The 23,133-nt window shown below is 39.3% G+C and overlaps 1 protein-coding gene and 1 pseudogene across 1 annotated transcript in view; both read right to left on the bottom strand.

The window, feature by feature from the left end:
- The window catches only part of LOC129764582 (lachesin), a 364,995-nt gene that overhangs the window by 330,681 nt on the left and 11,181 nt on the right, over positions 1-23,133 (bottom strand). The window lies entirely within an intron of this gene.
- LOC129766663 (putative nuclease HARBI1) overlaps positions 6,155-23,133 on the bottom strand; it is a 34,079-nt pseudogene continuing 17,100 nt past the window's right edge.

Here is a 23,133-nt window from a genome sequence, read left to right as displayed (position 1 = left end):
TCATTGACAATGTCAAACGGAAAGTTATATTTGTTACATTTTGATATGTCTTCGACGATGGTTATATACAGCCATTCCATGCCAAACCGATATAGTGACAAAAATTACTTTCATTAAAACTATCTCAAGATAGAGTTGATTTTATGCTTTTAATCCAATTTATAACTTTTGAACTACTAGACCGATGTAAACGAGAAGAAGGATCTTACGCCATTCAGTGGCGTCGACTTTCGGATTTGATAAATTAATAAACACAAACGCTATTCGTACAAGCGTCGCCTCTCTACTGTATATTGTCAACTGACATCTGTCTCCAAGAAAAGACTCTCGGGGCTTAAATACTAGTTTACAAAAATAGGCTTAAACTCTACACAGAATATTTACAAATTATGCTGGGCGGAGCATCGCACCAGCAGTTAGAGTGGGCTGTGATGGCTTTGGTCAGACGCGTTCTTCGGAGAGAGAGAGAAAGCACTTCTTTGTGGGTCAAAGTAAATAGGAAAAGAAAGTGCTGACACATGTGTGCCGGATGCGCGCCACATGTTTGGTTAAATTTCTGCTGCTAGCTAAACTCGCAGCGGGGCGGAAGGAAGACAAACTCGCCGCTGCCGTTGGTGCGCGTCGAGTTATACAATCATAAATAGTAAACGAACCCTTGGGCCAGATTGCTGGCTCGGGTATCGTATCACATTTTATGTTTATATCGCCCAGCGCCCTCGGGGGTGGTTTATTGCCTTAGAGGTCTTGAATATTGATGAGTTGGGTTTAAGCGTGATCATATTACACCTTTCCCCTTTCGGAGAATGACGTAACATTGAGAAGTCATTCAAGTTAAATTAGGTGGAAAGATTCGTCTGACCTTACAATTTTAGTGTTTATTCAATGTTTGTGATATGTACATTTTTCGTGTATTCAGGTAAAAATTAAGTTTGTTTATAAAGATTATCCTTATAATATGATTATACGGATTGTCTTCGTTGGGTGTTCTATTTGCTTATAAATATATTTATTTTTAATATTTGTTTAATATATACATTTTACATTTGATAATAACTGTCGGAAGGATTAACTGCTAACTAGGTATCCCTTTCCCCTTAGGGTGGGGTTGCTCATATGGTATTATTCTGTTTTTATGTACAGTCTGGACTTTATTGGTTTGATCATCTCTTATTGTTACGTTAGGGTGTTTAATGTCAATTATTATATATGGTCCTACGTATACTTTGTCTAATTTGGATCTGTTTTCGTTTGATAGAAATACTAGATCATTAATGGCTACTTTTGATGGTCTAGCCATGGCTTTCTGTGTCTCATTTCTGGCTTTTCTTACCTTATCAATTATTTCCCTAGCGGTATTTGATGCTATTTGTAGTTTATATTTAAGTTCTTTGTAATATAAATCCATGGGGTCCTGTCACGGTCGCCATGTAAACGAGAAGAAGGATCTTACGCCATTCAGTGGCGTCGACTTTCGGATTTGATAAATTAATAAACACAAACGCTATTCGTACAAGCGTCGCCTCTCTACTGTATATTGTCAACTGACATCTGTCTCCAAGAAAAGACTCTCGGGGCTTAAATACTAGTTTACAAAAATAGGCTTAAACTCTACACAGAATATTTACAAATTATGCTGGGCGGAGCATCGCACCAGCAGTTAGAGTGGGCTGTGATGGCTTTGGTCAGACGCGTTCTTCGGAGAGAGAGAGAAAGCACTTCTTTGTGGGTCAAAGTAAATAGGAAAAGAAAGTGCTGACACATGTGTGCCGGATGCGCGCCACATGTTTGGTTAAATTTCTGCTGCTAGCTAAACTCGCAGCGGGGCGGAAGGAAGACAAACTCGCCGCTGCCGTTGGTGCGCGTCGAGTTATACAATCATAAATAGTAAACGAACCCTTGGGCCAGATTGCTGGCTCGGGTATCGTATCACATTTTATGTTTATATCGCCCAGCGCCCTCGGGGGTGGTTTATTGCCTTAGAGGTCTTGAATATTGATGAGTTGGGTTTAAGCGTGATCATATTACACCGATGACAGACAGACAGATGATCGAAATATCAAATTAAAGCCAATCACCTGGTCTTTTTTGAAAAAATACTATACCTGCAGAAAATTCGCATTCTGCTCTCGTTATTATTGATTGCATTCGTTTTTTATTGTTTTCATAGTGACGGGAACAAGGGCGCTATATCTTTTTATATTTTTTCTGAAAAGGAGGATTTTTCACATAACATATGTCAAAACCAGAGAGGCGAGTTATTTTTTTTTCATGGTCCAAAGAATCATTTTTAACTTTTTTTCCAACAAGGACTTTTGTCAAAATTTTTTTACTTTTGAACTATTGAACCGATGATCGATATATAAAATTAAAGCCAATTAGCTAGCCTTTTTTGAAAAAAAATACACATTTGCCAATGATTGAATTCTAGTCGCATACATCTAGTCTAGTCGTATAGAAATATTGAACGAAGACTGAAAACATGTTAACTTTGAAAAATCATGACTTAAATACGAAAAATCTCTGATTTTTGGATTTGTTATGTAAAAAAACCTCAGCTTTCAAGAAGAAAATAAAAAAAAATACAACATCCTTGGTCCCGAAACCATGTAAACTATAAAAAACTAATACAATCAATAATTACGAAATCAAAATCCATTTTTTTCGCAAGTCTAATATTTTTCAAAAAAGATTATCTAATGGGCTTTAATTTTATGTGTCGATCATCTGAATCGGTCTAGTAGATCAAAAGTTATGAATTTTTGTGTTTAGAAATTTCCAAAGTGTTTTCCAGTCTCCATACAAGCCGCATTCCAAATCCTGAGCTATCATCCAGGCCTCCTCCAGCCGAAGGAACCGCCACTTCCTCAATGGTGTGATCCACCAAAAAGAAAAGAGAAAAAAAAAAGATTTTTCGAACCATCGGTTAACTTTGAAAAATCATAACTCCAAAACGAAAAAAACACCTCGCTGGTTTCGACATATGTTATGTAAAAAACGCTAAGCTTTCTAGAAAAAATATTAAAATATATAGTGCCCTTGGTCCCGAGAATATGGAAGCAATAAAAAACAACTACAATCAATAATAACAAGAGCAGAATTAAATTTTTCTACATTTTTTCAAAAAAGACCAGGTGATTGACTTTAATTTGATATATCGATTATCTGAATCGGTCTAGTAGTTCAAAAGTACAAAAGTGAATTTTTGAAAAAAGTCATTTTTGGAAAAAGAGGAAAAAGTTGATTTTTTCCGACAACCCTGAAATGGATGTGGTCTTCCTAATGAAAAAATAAAAAAATACGGTTCAATTGTTTTGCGATAAAGAACAAAACTACCGATTTTCACAAAAATCTGAGAACCACTATATCGGTTTGGCATGGCTGTATACAAAAAAATGTCTCTTCAGGCATCCTCCATATCATCAAGTTAAGTTATATTCATTACTAGCTGACCCGGTAAACTTCGTCCCGCCCAAAATTTGTTTTTTGTTATCAATACTTTCAAACATTCATGTTTCCATACTATGAGCATGTTCATGGGTCCAATCGCAGAACTGGTCATTGATTGATCTTCTAGTCGACCCCGTTTAATTTTGTATGGCAGCTCCCCCTTAGAGAGGTAGGTGGAGTGTCTAACCACCGTAAAAACAATTATTGCACCCTAAAACATCCGCATGCCAAATTTGGTTTCATTTGCTTGATGAATTCTCGAGTTATGCAGAAATTTGCGTTTCATTCGTATGGAAGCTCCCCCTTAGAGAGAGGGGTGGAGCGTCTAACCACCGTAAAAACATTTATTGCACCCTAAAACCTCCACATGCAAAATTTGGTTCCATTTGCTCGATCAATTCTCGAGTTATGCAGAAATTTGAATTCATTTGTATGGCAGCCCCCTCCTCAGAGAGAGGGGAAGAGTGTATGTTCACCATGGAAACGTTTCGTGTCCCCTAAAACATTCGCATGACAAATTTGGCTCCATTTGCTTGATTGGTTTTCGAATTATGCAGAAATTTGTTTTTCATTTGTGTGGCAGCTCCCCCTTAGAGAGGGGTGTGGAGTGTTCAACCACCATAGAAACATTTATTGCTCTCTAAAACCTCCACATGCCAAATTCGGCTTCATTTGCTTGAATAGTTTTCGAGTCATGCAAAAATTTGTGTTTCATTTATATGGCAGCCACCCTTAGAGAGGCAGGAGATGTGTTGATTTTCCATAGAAACGTTTCGTGCCTCCTAAAATCTCCACATGCCAAATATGGCTCCATTTGCTTGATTAGTCCTCGAGTTATGCAGAAACTTGTCTTTCAGTTGTATGGCAGTTCCCCCTTAGAGATGGGGTAGAGTGTCTAACCACCTTAAACACATTTATTACACCCTAAAACCTCCTCATGCCAAATTTGGTTTCATTTGCTTGATTCTATCTTGCGTTATGCAGAAATTTGTGTTTCATTTGTATGGCAGCCCCCCCCCCCCGCCACCCTAGAAGGGGGGTGGAGTGTCTAACCACCACATTTATTGTACCCTAAAACCTCCACATGCCAAATTTGGTTTCGTTTGCTTGTTTAACTCTCGAGTAATGAAGAAATTTATGTTTCATTTGTATGACAGCCCCCCCCCCTTAGAGAGGGGGGAGAGGTCTGGAAACATCATAAGAACCTTCCCCAAAACCCCAAACCCCAAAAACCCCTACATACCAATTTTCATGTCGATCGGTTCAGTAGTTTCCTAGTCTATAAGAAACAAACAGACAGGCAGAAATCCATTTTTATACATATAGATGTCAAATGGATTACAAAAAATGAAAAAAAAATATGAATAATATACGATATAAGTACTTAACCTCATCGCCCGATGATGTCAGTAACGCAAGAGAGGTTACTTATCGTGTAGTACATTTTCGTAAACGACTACTGTCAAAATTTCATCCGAAGCGGACTCGTAGTTTTGTTTTGACCGTGTGTGGAATGCTCTTCACATCTATCCAGTGCCGCAATACATGGAGTTCTCCATTAATCCTTTCCTCAAGCATGGATGACAACTTTTGTTTATGCTGAGTACCTTTATAAATTATTCATAGTTCATAGTTTATTCATAGTTTATTCAAAATCGTTTAGTAAAAGTGTGAACTGATACATTATTGCATAAATGTAAATATTAGTATACTTCTTTCCTGTGGTGTCTGAGAGCAAAGAAACGTCCGCAAAGGTTTGATACAGATTTCGATACAGATTTTCTGAGAAAAAAACTCAGATAGAAAGATTTTTTGAGACCAAAAAAAGATTTTATTATGGCGAGCCGGGTCGCATGTCAAAATATAAATAAAAACAAAAATCGCTCTCTCGGTAGCCATTCGATCGTAGTTTTATGCGATTCGAATTCAAGGAATTTCTAGTGAAATTAAGTTTATTTGACCTGATATCTCCGACCAATCAACAGTTTGTACAACTGTTCAGATATTCTAGGAGAGGTGAACAGATATTTTGTTCAATTTCAACGATTACTTCGTATAGAAATTACTTCGTTGTTTGGGGCAAAGTGGTCAGAATTCTACTGACATTGTTCTGTTTTCAAAAGCTGATATACCTAATCACCTTCTGCTTTCAAAGGGGTCCTTTTTGTGGTTTTGACCCAGGAAAAATATGCCACCCCAACCAAAAACAAGCCTCATTTTGAAAAACGTTACGTGTTTCCTACTACGTTTTTGAACGTATGAGAAAATTTCAATTACGACTCTAGGTGAATGGGCCTAGCTCATTTCATACATGTACCTAATGATTTAAACAAATTTGGACCAGAAAACACGCATAAATCTATCCCTTGTAGCATTATATGTGCGAGTGACCAGTTTACCCCCTCACTAATATTTGTACTTCAAATTGTTTTCTAACTGATGACAGAGGGAATATTTTCGACCACTCACAATAATTTTGACCAACTACGATCTCACAGTGTGTTTGTGACCCCTGAGTTGCGTCGCGCCGGTTGCCCTGACACGAAACACACCGAAAATAAGCGAAAAATGATAACCGTAAAGTTTAGTATCTAATACTTTTTATCATTTTCTGTGTCTCACTTTTTTTCGCTGGCTCACGTTCCCGGGAGAACCGCACGTACGACGCTTACAACCGGCAGTTAGACCGTCGTGTGCGTTACGTTTCTTACGTTCTTTTATTCGAGTGTTGCTGCTGCTGTTCGTTTCGTCCTGATGAGCAGAGCCTTGGCAGGAGCCTTATGGTCTTGTTGCCCGCAGGGTTATCAGGGCAGAATTTCGACAGACAACCGACTTGCTGTTGTTGGGGACGGGGTAAACGAAACAGCACACATGGTGCTGTCATCATTTGCACTTGTGCAATTTGGCTTCCCAAATGTGTAACACTTACACGGGGATGTGTCGTCTCACGATGGAGCGCTGGGAACGACCGCGCAAAAGTGTGTATCAAAAAAAAAAAAGTTGCACACGCATAAGTAGTAACGTATCCTTGGGAAGAAAACATCCTCATAATACCAAGACGTGACCTGAATTCAACGATAATGATGACAAAGGCAGCCACTTTTGTGCTGAGAAATTGTCTCAAAGTGTGTCTATCTGCTCAACTTGGGTGGATATCACATGGGGTCTCGTGTTATTGTCTGTTTTTTTATTTGTTTATATTTTTTGTATCAATCGAATCTTTTGTGTGGCTGCGTGGATTTCGATATTTATTGGTATTTTATCACGGTCTTCCAAATCTTTGCAAGGATTGCCTGACTCGAACATGAGCAGAATGAAAAGTATGTTTACCTCTTTAGTTTTTTCCCACCTTGTTAGACTTATTAAAATAGAGATGTGATTTTTTTGAAAATTGATTAAATTTCAATGCTGTGCGAAATCGTAACTATTTTAGAATGTAATGTAAAAATCGAATCAACACAAAATTTAAGTCTATGCATTACTTGATCATGACACATTTTGAACACAAGAATAGTTTGCAGAATGATTGGTCGTGGCTCAATCAGTATTTTCCATGCGCATAAAATCATTGGAATTCATTCTAAAAAAGGAAAGTGTATACCACAAAAAATGAAACCGTGAGATCTGTGTCGAAAAAACCACATTGCGGATCTAATCGGCGCATCAACGTTATGCAAAACAAGTGCATAACGAGTGTCTGCCATTCAAGGGGGGGTATGTATCATGTTAGTGTAACAAATCTCGTCATGGACTCATTATTGCGGTGAACATTTATTCACTCACGCCGATAAACCGTTCACCAGACGCCCTCAATCAGGGCTCACTGATGAAAAATATTTGCATGGAATAACCATGCCTCATAATTACTAATGGAACGAAGCATTTAGGATGCATGGGAAAACAAAAGTAATAACCATTCGTCTTTCGGCTTCGGCTACTTCTATCAGGAATTAACATTTCTCCTGCTGCCGTCGAACATTTGGTTCCCTGGTTTCACCTCCTCTGTTCGCCATAGCCAATAATGTATTCATTCAGAATCCACGATTTGGGCTGATCAATACCGGATATTTATTGATACTTCCATTGCAATGATTTGTTTTTCCCACCGAATGTGTATCGATCGAATCCTATTTGGAGCTTTTGACAAACAAAAAAAAATGCCTCAGTCCGACGCATTCGATGCACATATTCATGAATTGTTTTTAATCAGTCCACCACGTCTGGCCACCCCTCGCGACCCATTCATCCAATTTCACCTCGCAACACCTTCATCGAGCGTCTGGTGAAAAAAAAAACGGTGGAAAAAAAAGGAGACCGTTACGTGTTAAAATGGATGTTTTGCTAGCGGGACGCCTCAAACCCCGGGGAGCTGAAATCGGAATCGGAGCGTGGTGACTCCAGACGGTGTGTGACATATGGGACTGATGGTTGAAATTGATTTCACCGAGAGTCAGGTCCTTTTATGTTTAATTGACCGGGATTCGCGTGAAGTGATTCACGAGGGGTGGTGAGACGGGTGGAATAGTATATATTCGAAGTATAGTGATTTGATAGCGGGTACGACTCTTTTCCGTGGTTGCTGAATACTGTATGTATAGAAGGTGGAGAAAAAAAGAATTAATTGAACAGAATTGAAGTTAGAATTAAGCAACAGGATGTTCGTCCCCGATCGTGCCGGAATAGACGATTTCGTAATCGGACCTAACTGTCGTGAACTGAGGTTTAGCTTCAGAATTGACGTCGCTAATTATTGAACAACTGTGGCCATCTAAGAAGCGGCAAACATATTTTGTGAAAGTAAATTTCATTCAGAGCATTATAGCCAATCTTCAGTCTTCTTGTTTTCTTGCGGTATACAGTGTTGGGCATACTCTCGAACGAATTATGCAACATTTATTGAGGAATCGCACCCTACGCTGTTTGCATACCCTTCCAAAAATCGTTAAGATTTCTACTCGAATATTTTTTGACGTAGAACTACGTCTTTCATTAAGGGTGCCAAATCAGAAAACAGGTCTCGTTTTTATGAAGCAAAGTTAACGTTAATAACTATTTTTGCCGCGAACGGATTTTGGCGATTTACATACTGAACGAGACGGAAATTCCCTAAAATTTGTTTAATATGCTATACAATAGAATTCCCTGGTTTGTAATTGGTGAAAATTCATGAAAACTTTAAGCGTTTCCATTTTCTCATACATTTGTTCTGTCCATTTGTGTGCTTCCCCGAACAGAGCTGTCAACAACGAGCAACTTATCGACGACCAACGAAGTGGAAATCGTAGGATTTAAAGTCTTCGTGAACAAAGGTAAAGTAGAAGAATGAAGGGGAATACTTGCCTCGGGTATAAACAGTGGATCTCGCTGAGGCAAACTTTCATTCGGCATCGGACTGTTGAACAATCCAGTTCACTTTGCTTTTGCTGCGCTTCGATCTAAGATTGGACCCCACAGGTGGTAATCCAACTTGGATATCGTCATGTGCTTTTTTCTTTTTGTTTTTCGCGTTATTCGTATCGTGTGTTTTTCTTCTTTCCGCGTCATAATTTGACGCTTCGCGTGGTGTGTGATGAGCAAGAAGAAGAGGAAGGCAGACTCGATCCCTGCAAAAAACGAACGCATTGCCAGGAGCGAAAAAATTTCGAGGCAAGCGTCATCTGATGATACACGCGATGTTGGTGCAGTGAAAAGCGCTCGCACTGAGCCGAGTCTTCGCGAGTGTTTCACCGCATCGAACAACAGCGAAGTAGGCGACTTCGGCGCGTCATTCGAAAATGTAAGCGCCGTTACCTAGGCATCAACCAAGCTCCCCCTGCTGGTGGTGAGGGTGGTCGCTCTTAACAAACTCATCGGCGAATTCGCATCGATGGGCGTTACAGCAGAGTACAAGCTGTGTTCAGTCTTTTTCCAAACAGTTAACATTGTTTGTTTTCCGTCACCATGAGGGCTTCGTGGGTGACTTTGAGAATGCATCAATGCATTAAACTGACGTTATTGCGAAGCAGGCGTTAAGATTGTGCGCCACAAAAATATTTGGGGAAAACCAAGCATTTTGAATGTCTTACTGGAATGTTAAAAGTTATTTGGGTTCGCGTGCCGGTCGCAAATATGCCTTCAACTAGGATTGCATTTGCGCTAATCTTGATCATAATGAAGCAATGCAACTGTTTTCGAGGTTGTTGATATTAACAAAAGAGTTTATTTCGCTTGTTTAGTCACCAAGAAAGTAAATGTCGTTCTGGAATTATGTATGTGATTAGGTTTCGCTTGCCAGTAGCAAAACTTCCTCCACTAAGGGTGACCGCTGCGTTTCTCTCGAGCATGAGGTGTAATGTAACTTTTTCGAGGCCAGTAATATTAACAGAAGCATTTCTTTTGAGAGTAGCGCAAAATGATGAGAAGTGTTTATATTCCTAGTAGTTTCAAGCCACCAATGTAATGGATTTGTTTGCATGCTATGGCGAACGCTTGTTTGGCACTTTGTTTACGTTGCACGAACAATGCCTAGAGGTGCGATTCCACTGAGGCAATACTAAATAACATGTAGCATGATATTTGATACTTGCAAGTATTGTCATGCCTCGATGCCTGATTCAGTGCAAGAGGTCAAGGATTTGACCACTGTAATACAGTGAAATTGCAGAAGCATCATCCCTAAACTAGATCAATTTAAATTTTTAGTTCATAGTTCTAACTGTGATGTATTTTCCCTCTGTGAAACATGGCTTTCTTCAGCCGACGAGCTGAATTTCCACGATTTCAACATTATTCGCCTCGATCGAAATGACTCGTTTGGTGGCGTACTATTGGGGATCAAAAAATGTCACTCCTTCTATAGAGTCACTCTCCCATCGATGATAGGCATTGAAGTTGTCGCTTGCCAGACACAAATCAATGGCAAAGACTTCTGCATTGCCTCGATATATATTCCTCCAAGAACCATGGTCGGCCGCCATCAGTTTTTTGATATCATCGCGGCATTGCCGGAGCCGCGGCTAATCTTAGGTGACATCAACTCCCATGGAACAGCATGGGGGTCACACTATGATGACAGCCGTGCCACGTTGATTTAGGATCTGTGCGACAACTTCAACATGACAGTTTTAAATACAGGGGAAGCAACTAGGATAGCCAACCCTCCTGCACGGGCAACTATGCTAGATATATCACTTTGCTCTTCTTCATTATCCCTGGATTGCACGTGGAAGGTAATCCAAGATCCCCACGGTAGTGATCACCTGCCAATAATTTTATCGATCGCCAATGAATCAGGTTCTCGTGAGTCAGTCGATATTGCGTATGACCTCACGAAAAATATTGACTGGAGCAAATTTGCAGAAATAATATCTGAAGCACTTGTTTCAATGCATGAACTTCCTCCACTCGAAGAGTATAACTTTATATCGAGTTTGATTTACGAAAGCGCACTTCAAGCTCAAAAGAAACGTGTTCCTGCTACCACTTTCCGACGTCGTCCTCCATCACTTTGGTGGGACAAGGAATGTTCAAAGGTCTACCTTGAAAAATCATCCGCTTTCAAAAAATTCAGGAAAACTGGATTAGTGGAATGGTTTCGAAAGTACCAAGCTCTAGAAGCCAAACTAAAAGGTTTGATTAAAGCAAAAAAGCGTGGATATTGGCGGAAGTTCGTCAATGGTTTGTCAAGGGAGACAGCTATGAGCACTCTTTGGAATACGGCTAGGAGAATGCGTGGCCGGAACCATACAAATGAAAGTGAGGAATACTCTGACCGTTGGATTTTCAAATTTGCAAGAAAGGTTTGTCCCGATTCCGTTCCTGCACAAAACGTCGTACGCGACATTCCGCTCCAAGGCGATTATGAGAATTTTTCGATGGTAGAATTCTCAATTGCACTTCTCTCATGTAACAATTCAGCTCCGGGGTCGGACAAGATTAAATTCAACTTATTGAAGAATCTTCCCGACTTGGCAAAACATCGTTTGCTGAACTTGTTCAACAAGTTTCTGGAGCTGAATATAGTCCCGCATGACTGGTGACAAGTGAGAGTGATAGCCATACGAAAACCCAATAAGCCGGCTTGCGATCACAATTCGTATAGGCCGATTGCAATGTTATCCTGTATTCGTAAATTGTTAGAGAAAATGATTCTACTTCGTTTGGACAAGTGGGTTGAAACGAACAATTTGCTGTCAAATACGCAGTTTGGCTTCCGCCGAGGTAAAGGGACGAACGATTGTCTCGCGCTGCTATCTTCTGAAATCCAAATCGCATTTGCTCGCAAAGAACAAATGGCTTCCGTTTTTCTCGATATCAAAGGGGCATTTGATTCAGTTTCCATGGAAATTCTCTCAGAGAAACTTCATAATCGTGGACTTTCACCAATTCTGAATAATTTCCTGTACAATTTACTCTCAGAAAAGCTCATGTTTTTCAATCATGGCAGCTTGAAATCTTCTCGTTACAGTTTTATGGGCCTCCCACAAGGCTCCTGCCTAAGCCCCCTCTTGTACAGTTTTTACGTCAATGATATAGATGATTGTCTAACTAGAGATTGCACGTTGAGACAACTTGCAGACGATGGAGTTATTTCCATCACGGGTACTAATCCCGCCGTTCTGCAAAATTCCTTGCAAGATACCCTGAACAACCTGTTCACGTGGGCTCTCAAGCTGGGTATCGAATTCTCTACGGAGAAAACTGAAATGGTCCTTTTTTCTAGGAAGCACGAACCCGCCCAATTCCAACTTCACCTATCCGGCAAAACGATCAAGCACTCGGTGTTTTTCAAATACCTTGGAGTATATTTTGACTCTAAATGTACCTGGGGAATACACATTGCGTATTTGAAACAGAAATGGCAGCAAAGAATCAATTTTCTCCAAACAATAACCGGAACATGGTGGGGTGCCCATCCAGGAGACCTCATTCAGTTATACAAAACAACGATATTATCAGTGTTAGAATATGGCAGTTTTTGCTTCCGATCAGCTGCCAGGATTCATATTCTCAAGCTGGAGAGAATACAATATCGTTGCTTGCGTATAGCCATGGGGTGTTTGCATTCGACACATACGATGAGTCTCGAAGTTTTGGCAGGAGTACCCCCGCTTACTCTTCGGTTCACAGAATTATCCTACAGATTTCTCATCCGTTGCAAGATCATGAATCCATTGGTGATTGATAACTTCGAAAATCTACTCCAACTGACTCCTCAGTCAAGTTTTATGTCTCTATACCATGAGTACCTTATCCATGAAGTGCACCCTTCACCGGGCATCTCCAACCAAGTTTGCTTCCCATACTTTTGCAATTCCTCTGTCAATTTTGATCTGTCCATGCGACAAAAGATCCATGGAATCCCAGATCATCTACGCTCCGATTACATTCCGGAGATATTTTCGGTAGAATATGGGAAAGTTAGATCTGATAAAATGTTCTTTACTGACGGTTCATGCATAAACGGGTCCACTGGCTTCGGCATCTTCAATGAAAATTCCAGTGCCTCTTTCAAACTCAAAGATCCTTGTTCCGTGTATGTCGCTGAACTGGGTGCGATATATTACGCATTAGGGATCATTGAAACATTGCCCATCGACCACTATTTTATTTTTTCAGACAGTCTCAGCTCAATAGAGGCAATCCGCTCAATGAAAGTTGATAAACGCTCATCTTATTTCCTAACAAGAATAAGACATCTATTGAGTGTTTTGGTCGAAAAATTATTCAAGATTACCTTAGCATGGGTTCCCTCTCATTGCTCGATTCCGGGGAATGAGAAAGCGGACTCGCTAGCTAAGGTGGGCGCTTCAGAAGGCACACTTTTTGAAAGGCAAATTACTTATAACGAATTTTTTCACATTCCTCGTCAGGACACACTCGTTAGTTGGCAGCGCATGTGGAGTGAAGATGAGTTCGGTCGTTGGTTACACACGATTATCCCTAAGGTTTCGACGAAAGCTTGGTTTAAGGGATTGAATGTCGGTCGTGATTTCATTCGCGTGATATCTCGGCTTATGTCCAATCACTACAACCTAAACGCGCATCTCTATCGAATTGGGCTCGCAGCAAACAATCTTTGTGATTGTGGCGATGGCTACCGCCATGACAACTCTACACGAGCTGATGATTGCGCCGGCTAGTGACCATTCTATCCTGGATTCCTCGAGAAGACGCACCACGCTAGATATGGGGTACAGACTAGGGGGGCGTTGCTGATTAATGGTCAGCTGCATCCCAATAGGAAGTATCCCGTGTCGGGCACAGGTACAGATCATTGAAGACAGCAACATCACAATTACGAAAACACTTGTAATACTAACCTCGAGCCAACCGCGAGTAATCGGTTACATATTACTAACATAGTTATAAGGCAAACATTGTCGAAATATTGAACTCCCGGCCCCGTCAGGTTGACGCCATATGAGCCTTAATAAAAATATATATTTTGGTTAAAAAAAAAAAAAAAAGTGTTGTCATTGTTGTTGTTTCCATGCGGTGCCAATGATATATTGATGTAGTTATTAGATGTGGAATAATGGTGCATGTATATAATCGACTGTAGCCGAGTCTATGTCAATTGCGAGAAAGGCCACCGAAATAGCGTTCGAAGTAAATTTTTCAGTGCATTGACATTGAGACATACGATCGGTGTATTGTTTTGCGAGGGCAAGAATGAATCATCAATCAATTATCGTCAACTGATTCTAACCATCTCAGATATTATTCTACTAAGCAGTTGTTTCTAAAATTTCACAACATTATAGAATAATATACGACTTATATAAAAATAACAGCGTAGTTCTACGTCAACAATGCGGTCGAATCTTGAGGGCCCTGAGTTTGAACTCACGGGTGAACGCGTAACCAAGTGGCTACGAAGACCCCTCTGGATGTTTTGGTTAGAAACAAATTGCGTGTTCTTAGTTGACGGCCATGTACATAGAAATTTAATTTTTCTAGTAATTCAGCTGATTGTGCTCGTTGCGACATTAGATCATTAACAAAAGAAAGCATTGCAAATTTACGGCGTTCCTTTAGTGTATGGGTGGCCAAAGGGTAGTCCGCGGTCTACCTGTCGCCCGCGTAGCTATGTCTAGGCGCCTGCCATCTGATCTAGGATAGAGTCTCTTTCAAATGCTATGAGTACAATATCCTTTTACCATTTGCCGTGATTTATAAAGTGTTTGTATTGATCGTAACGAGAGGAAATATTTCTCCGTGTAAGTTCTTGTTTTATTTTATTTATTCAGATTGTCAGTTATATTTCACACATTCAGTGGTTCGACCATAACTTGTCTTCTTCTTGGATGGTACTAACGTTCCCAGTGGAACTTTTGCCTTCTCAATGTAGGTATTGCTTGCGCCATTATTAGTACTTAGTTGAGATTTCTATGCCGAATAACACACCTTGAATGTATTCTGGAGTGGCAAGCTCTAGAATACGCGTAATCTCAGTGCAAGTCAGAAAAAAATCTTTGACGAAAAATCCCCCGGCCAGAACGGGAATCGAACCCGAACCCCCGGCATGATAATGTACCGTAACCATAACTTGTACTAAACCAGAAAAAATCACCAGGACTGTTCGAAAATGTATCCTTCGTAATATGCAATCATATCCAAAATAACAAAATGCAGAGAGTACAGCGCAGTTTCATTAGATATGCACTCCGACAACTCCCTTGGATAAATCCAGACCATCTCCCCGACTACTCGAGCCGCTGCAGACTGACCGCGTTAGAATTGTTAGCTTCTAGGCGCGCCAACCTTCAAAAAATATTTGTGTTTGATCTGTTAAATGGAAATTTTGACTGTCCATCCTTATTATATTATGTTTAACTCTATGTACCATTCCGACAACTACGTGAGCGAGATTTGTTGTTTACCAATCGCCATTGAACTTCTTACGGATTCCATAACCCCTTATAAAATTGTTTCTGTGAATTCAATAGTGCTTGTGCCGTGTTCGATTTCAACGTGTCCATATTTTTAGGTGACATATTGACATATTTTTAGGAGAAGGATGGGATATAAGGAAATTGTAACAATGTTGATGAGCACTCAATTCTTAAATCTATTCGTATATCTATAGTTTATTTACATTTCAACTTATTCTACTATTTATAGCAAGGGGACGAATTACCCGCAAAGGAAGGAAAGGAGGGTATAAGGATGTAGGGACAATCACACACGAAGATCTATAGTTTTAAGGAAAACATATATATGGGACATGTAATCAAGGTCTAACCGAGCCAACACATCTCTCAGCGGCACATTGGGCTGTCTTCCTCGGGCCCGAAGGGAGTTTTCTAAATTCGATCTGGCGACCAGATACACCTCGCACGACCAAACAACGTGCTCGATGTCGTGATAACCTTGGCCACAAACGCAGAGATTGCTGCTGGCAAGATTGAAACGGAAGAGTAGTGCATCTAACGAACAGTGATTGGACATGAGTCGGGAGAAGGTGCGAATAAAGTCCCGACTCAAGTCCAGACTTTTGAACCACGGTTTGAGGCTAACCTTTGGGATAATCGAGTGAAACCACCGGCCCAATTCATCTTCATTCCACTTGCGTTGCCAGTTAGCGATGGTATTTTTACGAACTAAAGAATAAAATTCATTGAAGGCGATTTGACGCTGATATATATCTTTGCCAATGAGTCAGCCCTCTCATTACCCGGAATTGAGCAATGTGAAGGGACCCAGACAAAGGTAATGACATAACAGCGTCTGGATAAAGCACTCAAAATTTCTCGTATTCTGAACTGAACGGATAGCTTCGACAGAGCTAAGACTATCCGTTACAATGTAATAATGTTCAACAGGTCGTGAGACGACGCTGTCCAGCGCCCAGTATATCGCTGCCAATTCAGCAATATATACCGAGCAAGGATTCTGAAGACTGTGTGAGGTGCTAAAAAAATGGGTGGGTTATATCTATGATATAACCGCAAGGTTCACGTGGGACTACCTTATCGTACCAATCATTTGTTTGTATTGATTGAATTTTTGAATGAATGAAACAATTCTCGAATTCAATTGAATTTAATATATTTACTTTATGAGTAAAAAGATTGTATAATTCCATGTAAGGTCAATTTATCCATTGTGATAGATTATGTTCTTCGTTACAAGTAAATTTAATGACAGTTCTTTTACGTTTGGTATGATGCCTAGGACAAAATATGTGAACGGAAGAATTATCAAATGATTATTTCATTTTACGTTTCCTTCTGAAGTTTGCATCTCTCAAGTGTATGTACTTCTCGAACCGCAAATTTGCTTGATTTGATGAACTTCTGGCACTCAGTTTCGATTTTGACATATACGTCGAACACATATTGATTAATCAATAGGCGTCGTCGCAGCAATCAGGGGGTCTTCGTAGCCACTTGGTTACGCGTTCGCTTACTAAGCGATCGGTCGTGAGTTCAAACTCAGGACCCTCAATTGACCATCTTTGTGTTGTTATAGAATAGCTACGTCCACGCAAACATCATCAGCGATAGAGATCGATCCACGGTCGAAATTAGATCGATTCATCCATACAACTGCTCTGCTCTGCAAGAAACATCGGGCTGCTGTTCTATAAATAACCCAACAATGATCAATATCAACTGTCTCCGCTGTCCGGTCTGCTGAACAATGGATGAACAGAAAGAATACCCTTACGTCGAAATGGCTACTACTGTGTAATTTACCATAATGTAATGGAACAGAAAACTTAACGCCTAAATGGCTACTACTAACTACTGTGTAATTTACAGTTTATAGAAACATAAACATATGTACATGTACACGATTAAAAACCCGGTTCTGTTACAGCTAAAATGCTAATGAGCCTAATAAATAAATAAATGGGATAAAAAAAAATCGCAGCAATCGGTTATCAACATCTTGCCTAATCATCAAACGGTATGTGTAGGAATTCAATGAGCAGAAAATATGAAGGCATATCCTTCAATGCAATCTTGAATAACCGAGCCAAAGCGTGGTGTTCGTACCCGCTTTTGTAATCCGTGTTAAGAAAACACTTTTCGGAGTGCAAAAAAAAACATGCGAGTGCAGATGTATCTCCGGAAGACCGTGTTAAGGAAACATATTCTAGTCTGCCCAAAGGCAAGCGAGTACGAAAGTACTCGCAGTTTGAATTTATTTGCAGAGCCGATTTCCCCAGACATCTTGGTTTTGAAGTCTGTGTTAGGCAAACACATTTCAGTCAGAACAAAAATATTACATAATACATATCAGTCGGAACAAAAATACCCCCGACTTTCATATATTTGCAATGCCGATCTCTCCAACGCTGCTTGGTTTTGAAGTCTGTGTTAGGGAACACATTTCGGTGAGAACAAAAATCCCCATACTTTCTTGTATTTGCAATGCCGATTTCCCCAAGGCTGCTTGGTTTTGATGGCTGTGTTAGGGAAACCGTAGATCGGACCAATCAAAATGAGGCAGTTAGGGCGTTTAGATAACGCTTAACATTTTACAGTTATTCAATTGTTCATCTAATGAAAAATAACATTTTATTAATTGCGATAGAAGCGTAGAAATATTCCCTATCAATTGATGCAAACATCTTTCCGATCCAGTAAGAAATGTTCGAGTTATAAACAAGCGGAATCTTTCATTTTTTCCTGCATGTTCTGTGTTTAGGTTTTCATTTTACCCCCTATATACTCCGGTTAGACGTAGTCCCACGTCAAAATACGTTGAACACTCCAAATCCTGTGGACTCATTCATAGAGGACCCATCAGTAAAGTATATATTATCACAATTGATACGCCCATACTTTGCATTGAAGATTGTAGGAACGAACCCCAATCTAAGATAATCTGGATTTTCATGGATTTTCTCCTTCATGAACAGATCGAAATGTACAGAGGAATTGATGTAGTCAGGAAAACAAACACGGTTGGGAATATACGAAGAAGGAACAACCTGCATAGAGGTGAATTCATGATATGAATTCATGAATCCAGAATGAAAATTTAGCTCGATCAATTGCTCAAAATTTCCTATCACCAATGGATTCATAACCTTACACCGGATGAGGAACCGAAGAGATAATAAATTGAAGCGATCTTTTAGTGGGAGTACGCCTGCCATATATATAAAGTGTTGATATCAAGAAATATAGTAATGCATATTACAGCAGTGATGAATGGCAATTTAGACGATTTCAAAATTTAATGTAAATAGCAAGCTTCTATATTTACAATCCAACATGTTCAAACGTATGTTAGTGATAGAGCATAGTTATTGTAATGTATTTTTAAAAAAGATGTATAGATAATTTTACCCATGACGGTCCAAACGCAAATTCGAGATATACCCAACTAATAATTGCCCATCAGTATGACGTTTTTATGATAGTTTCGTTCAGCTCTGTGCTTAATTTGTCATCTGTCATAAAAACCTCTATTGAACCCTTTCCTTCGCAAATTAGTTGAAATTATTTAGCTATAGCCAACATTGGTCGTTAAATGCTGTTTAAAATCAATTAGAAAACGTTTATCCGACATGAAGGTGTATTGGAAACGTTTATTCGACCAGAATTTGATTTGTTTAGCTCTATTCAGACTACACCATCAAAAAAGATGATCTTTGTTTATCTGCATTGGTTTTTTTTTAACAATTTACTATAAATAGAATCCGCTTTTCACCACCTTGACATACGTTTTCTAGAGTTTTTAACAGCTACTAGATAAAACTTGTTCAGTTTTTGATGAGCTGTTGAAAAAACTCAACATAATTGCCGAGATTCAAACTCATGACATTTACATCGATGATCCTTCATCAAACCTTTTGCTCCGTTGGACCGCTTAAAAATGTAATACCAAGCAGTCAAACATGATCTTAAAAAGCAAATGCTCATTTCATTTGTCTGTCATGTGGTGTACAAAAGCTGTACGTACATTTATAACGTACATTTCATTTTCAAAATTGTACGTTGTATCGAATTGTACGTTATATCAAAGCATAATAAAGTACTCACAAACGTAGTCTATAATACATTATTGTGTTGCTGTTTTAGTACAGTTAATGAATAACTTCAATCAGAAGACGAAGCCAGCCTTTATCATGATGCTTCCCTTCGTACTGTTGATTAAAGCTTGATTCATTTAGAATCCGGAATCACAAAACCAGCTGTATTTCGGGATTGATTGATGGTACAAAACTTGTTTTAGCATCACAATACAGATAATTCATTGTTCTATCAGAAAAACAAAATTTAAAAAAAAATCCTTCACACTTTGGAAATGTGTACGTTATGTCGTGGTAAAAAGTACGTTATATCGAGTGACGTTATATCGAGGGTACGATATATCGAGGGTACGTTATATCGAAGTTTCCCTGTAGGACTTAAAAGAATCTCAGTTTAATCTTTGTTTTAAAGTTTCGTGACGAACTCATTTTCTAACAATTCGTTGTGACAGTCAACGTTGGTAGACCGCTACTTGGCATTTGAACAATTAGTCGCACGCAATGATTAGAAGTTTGGCCACCCCTGCTTTAGTGCTTGGATGTTTATGAGCATGCAGCGTGCTTCATATGAAGGAAGTGGAAATGAGGTCAAGTTCATCTTACGGAGTGCAAATAAGAGAAACTGTTTCTGGACTGACTCAATGCGTTCTTCATGTACGACCATATACGGGTTCCAAACGATGTTACAGTATTCCAGAATGGGCCTTACGTATGTGATATAGTTATGTGAGCAGCGTTTGACAAAGCTTAACACACTGTTTGCCTTATTGATAACAGAGTTGTAGTGTTTTATGAATGTGAGTTTACAGTCCAGGACGATACCTAGATCTCTAACTATTTCACATTTCTGTACATTTTGATTTCCAAGACGTATTACAATATTTTGTACATGATTTTTTCTGCTAAATGTAATGGAGTTGCACTTTTTTTACATTCAGTTTTAGTAGATTTTTATTACACTAAATATGGAATACATGTATTTCGTTTTGGAATGCTTCGATGTCGTTTTCATTATCAATTTCCGCGAAAAGCTTCATGTCGTCTGCATACACAAGTAGGGGAAAAGCGGTTAAAATGAACGTGGTTGGTAAAATGAACCGGTGCTCAAATTTAGAGAATTTAACTGAAATCAATTGAATCTTCTTAATCATTCTATCCTTAGAACATATGAAGATATTCGAGACACCCTGTTATGCATGAAACTGTCAAATGTTGAAAATGATAAACAAAAACTATACATTCTTTTTGTTGATGTAAAATTTGATCTGCAGTTTTTTAACGTTTTACGAAGTGTAAAATAAGACCTCGTACAAATTATTGTGAATATATTGTTGCGGAACCTTTTTCAAAGAAGTAGTTGATAAGAGTAAGTATTTTAAGAAGTTTTTCGTTGAATTTACTTCTTAAAAATTATGCATACTGTGCGGGTAAAATGAACCACCTACGGTGTTGGTAAAATGAACAGCGTTAATTTTCATTCTCTCTTTCAAGATGCCTCTGGTTTACATCAGAAAAACGCGAAGGCAAACCTGGACTGATGAACAGATGGCCGCGGCAAAGCGTTCTGTCGATTGTGGGATGTCGATTAGGTGTGCATCCGTGAAATTTAACATTCCGAGGTGCACTCTCGCCAGGTGGATTGCATCCCACAGAAGGAGAAGAGGCTCGGTTCGAGAAGATCTGTGTTTTCGTCAGAACAAGAGCAGGAGCTGGCGGATCATCTTTTCGATTTGGGAGCAAGGTTTTATGGTGTAACTATGAATGACGTTCGCATGTTTGCTCATGAACTGGCGGAGAGAAACGGGTTGTAGCACAACCTTAATCACAAACTTAAATGGCTGAAATATACTGGTTGGAGGGATTTCTCAAGCGAAATCCGAAAGTGTCGTTCAGGAAACCGGAAGCAACTTCTGCTGCTCGGGCTAGAGGTTTTAATAAGCCGACAGTCAACGCATTGTTTGACATTCTTGGAGATATTTTGGAGTCGAAGAGATTTCCCCCTTCTCGCATATATAATGCCGACGAAACAAGTATAAATACGGTAAATATTCCACTTTTGGTAGATTTATACTTAAACTAATTATTTTATTTCATGCTCAGGTTCCTCCAAAGAAGCTCAAATTTGCTGCCAGGAGAGGAAAAAGCAGGTTGGATCCATCACCTCGGGTGAGAGAGGCCAAAAACTTGGCATTTGCAGAAAAGGCTCGTGCTGGTTTTGTGACTGTACTAGTGTTGCCTCCACACTGCAGTAACAAAACACAACCATTGGATGTGGCTTTTATGGGGCCATTCAAAGGCTATTTTGCGAATGCTTGCGATGCTTTCATGCATCAATTCCCCGGGCAAGTAAACAGATTATACTATGTTTCTGAACTGTTGGGTGTGGCTTTCTCGAAAGCAGCTTCAGTAGGTGTGGCTGTTAGCGGTTTCCGTAAGACGAGAATTTGGCCATTTGACCGAGATGTTTTCACCGATGAAAGCTTCGCTCCTTCTGAGGTAACGGATCAAACAAAGCACACTACTATCACATCAATGACGGTAACTAATCCGTCATCCGATGCAGCAACAGCACAACAACTTCTCTGCCGAGTGCTATCGTTTCTCCTGCTCCAGATGTCCATGAATTTGCTGAAAACAATTATGAACCTAACATCAATGCAATCGGTCCAAATTCTAAAGCCCCTCCAAACACCTTATTCAACATTTCTCAAGTGGAAATATTAGCGCTCCCAAAATTGGCAGCCTCGAGAGCTACAGCGAAAGATAAAGTCAGAGCAAGCGGTTGATTTAACTGGTGAATGCTGTCGTCAAGAAATGGCTATGTCGGAAGCAACAAATGTCTTCAAGGCGATCAACAAAGAACGAAAACCTGCACCAAGAAAGCGAACCAAAAAATAGAAACAAGGGGTTGTGGAGATGTGTTGTGCGATCTATGTGGCGCACTCTTCTCGGGTTCTTATGATGGTCAAGGATGGAAAAAATGTCTCTCTTGTTTGATCTGGTTCCATGCTGAATGTGCCAACAAAGATGTTTCAGAATGCCGATTCTGTAACTAAACAATGATTTCATGTCGACAGAATACATAGATGAAATCATTACCTACTAACAGAATTTCGTTCCATATTTTTTAATGAATTAATTGATCATTTGTTTGAATTGTTTGAATAAATATAATTGCAACAATATTTAATGTTTTTGAGCATATTCATCTTTAAAATGTATAAATTTGTTTAAGATTAGTTTACAGTTTTGATTGTTGCCCTATAGAAACCTTTGGAATGAATTAAAATTATGTTCGTTTTACCCTCTTATGTGGTTCATATACCACCACCTCATTATCATTTTACCCTCATGCTGCTGAATGAGTTGATATTATGATGATCCGAAAAGTGAATATAAATTTGCTAATAAAAAAATGAATTCTCGTATAAACCATTATTCGCAACAACAGTGGTTTATTCTTCGAATAGATGTACAGGGAAACTTCGATATAACGAACCCTCGTTATAACGTACCCTCGTTATAACGTACCCTCGATATAACGTCACTCGGTATAACGTACATTTTACCTCGATATAACGTACACATTTCCAAAGTGTAAAGGAAAAAAAATTCAATTTTTTTTCCTGATAGAACAATGAATTATCTGTATTGTGATGCTAAAACAAGTTTTGTACCTCCAATCAATCCCGAAATATAGCTGGTTTTGTTAT

Source organism: Toxorhynchites rutilus, chromosome 2 (assembly GCF_029784135.1).
Source record: "Toxorhynchites rutilus septentrionalis strain SRP chromosome 2, ASM2978413v1, whole genome shotgun sequence".
Classification (NCBI taxonomy): Eukaryota; Metazoa; Arthropoda; class Insecta; order Diptera; family Culicidae; genus Toxorhynchites; species Toxorhynchites rutilus.
The sequence above is the reverse complement of the archived record's forward strand: the minus strand, read 5'-3'. Positions and strand labels throughout refer to the sequence as shown.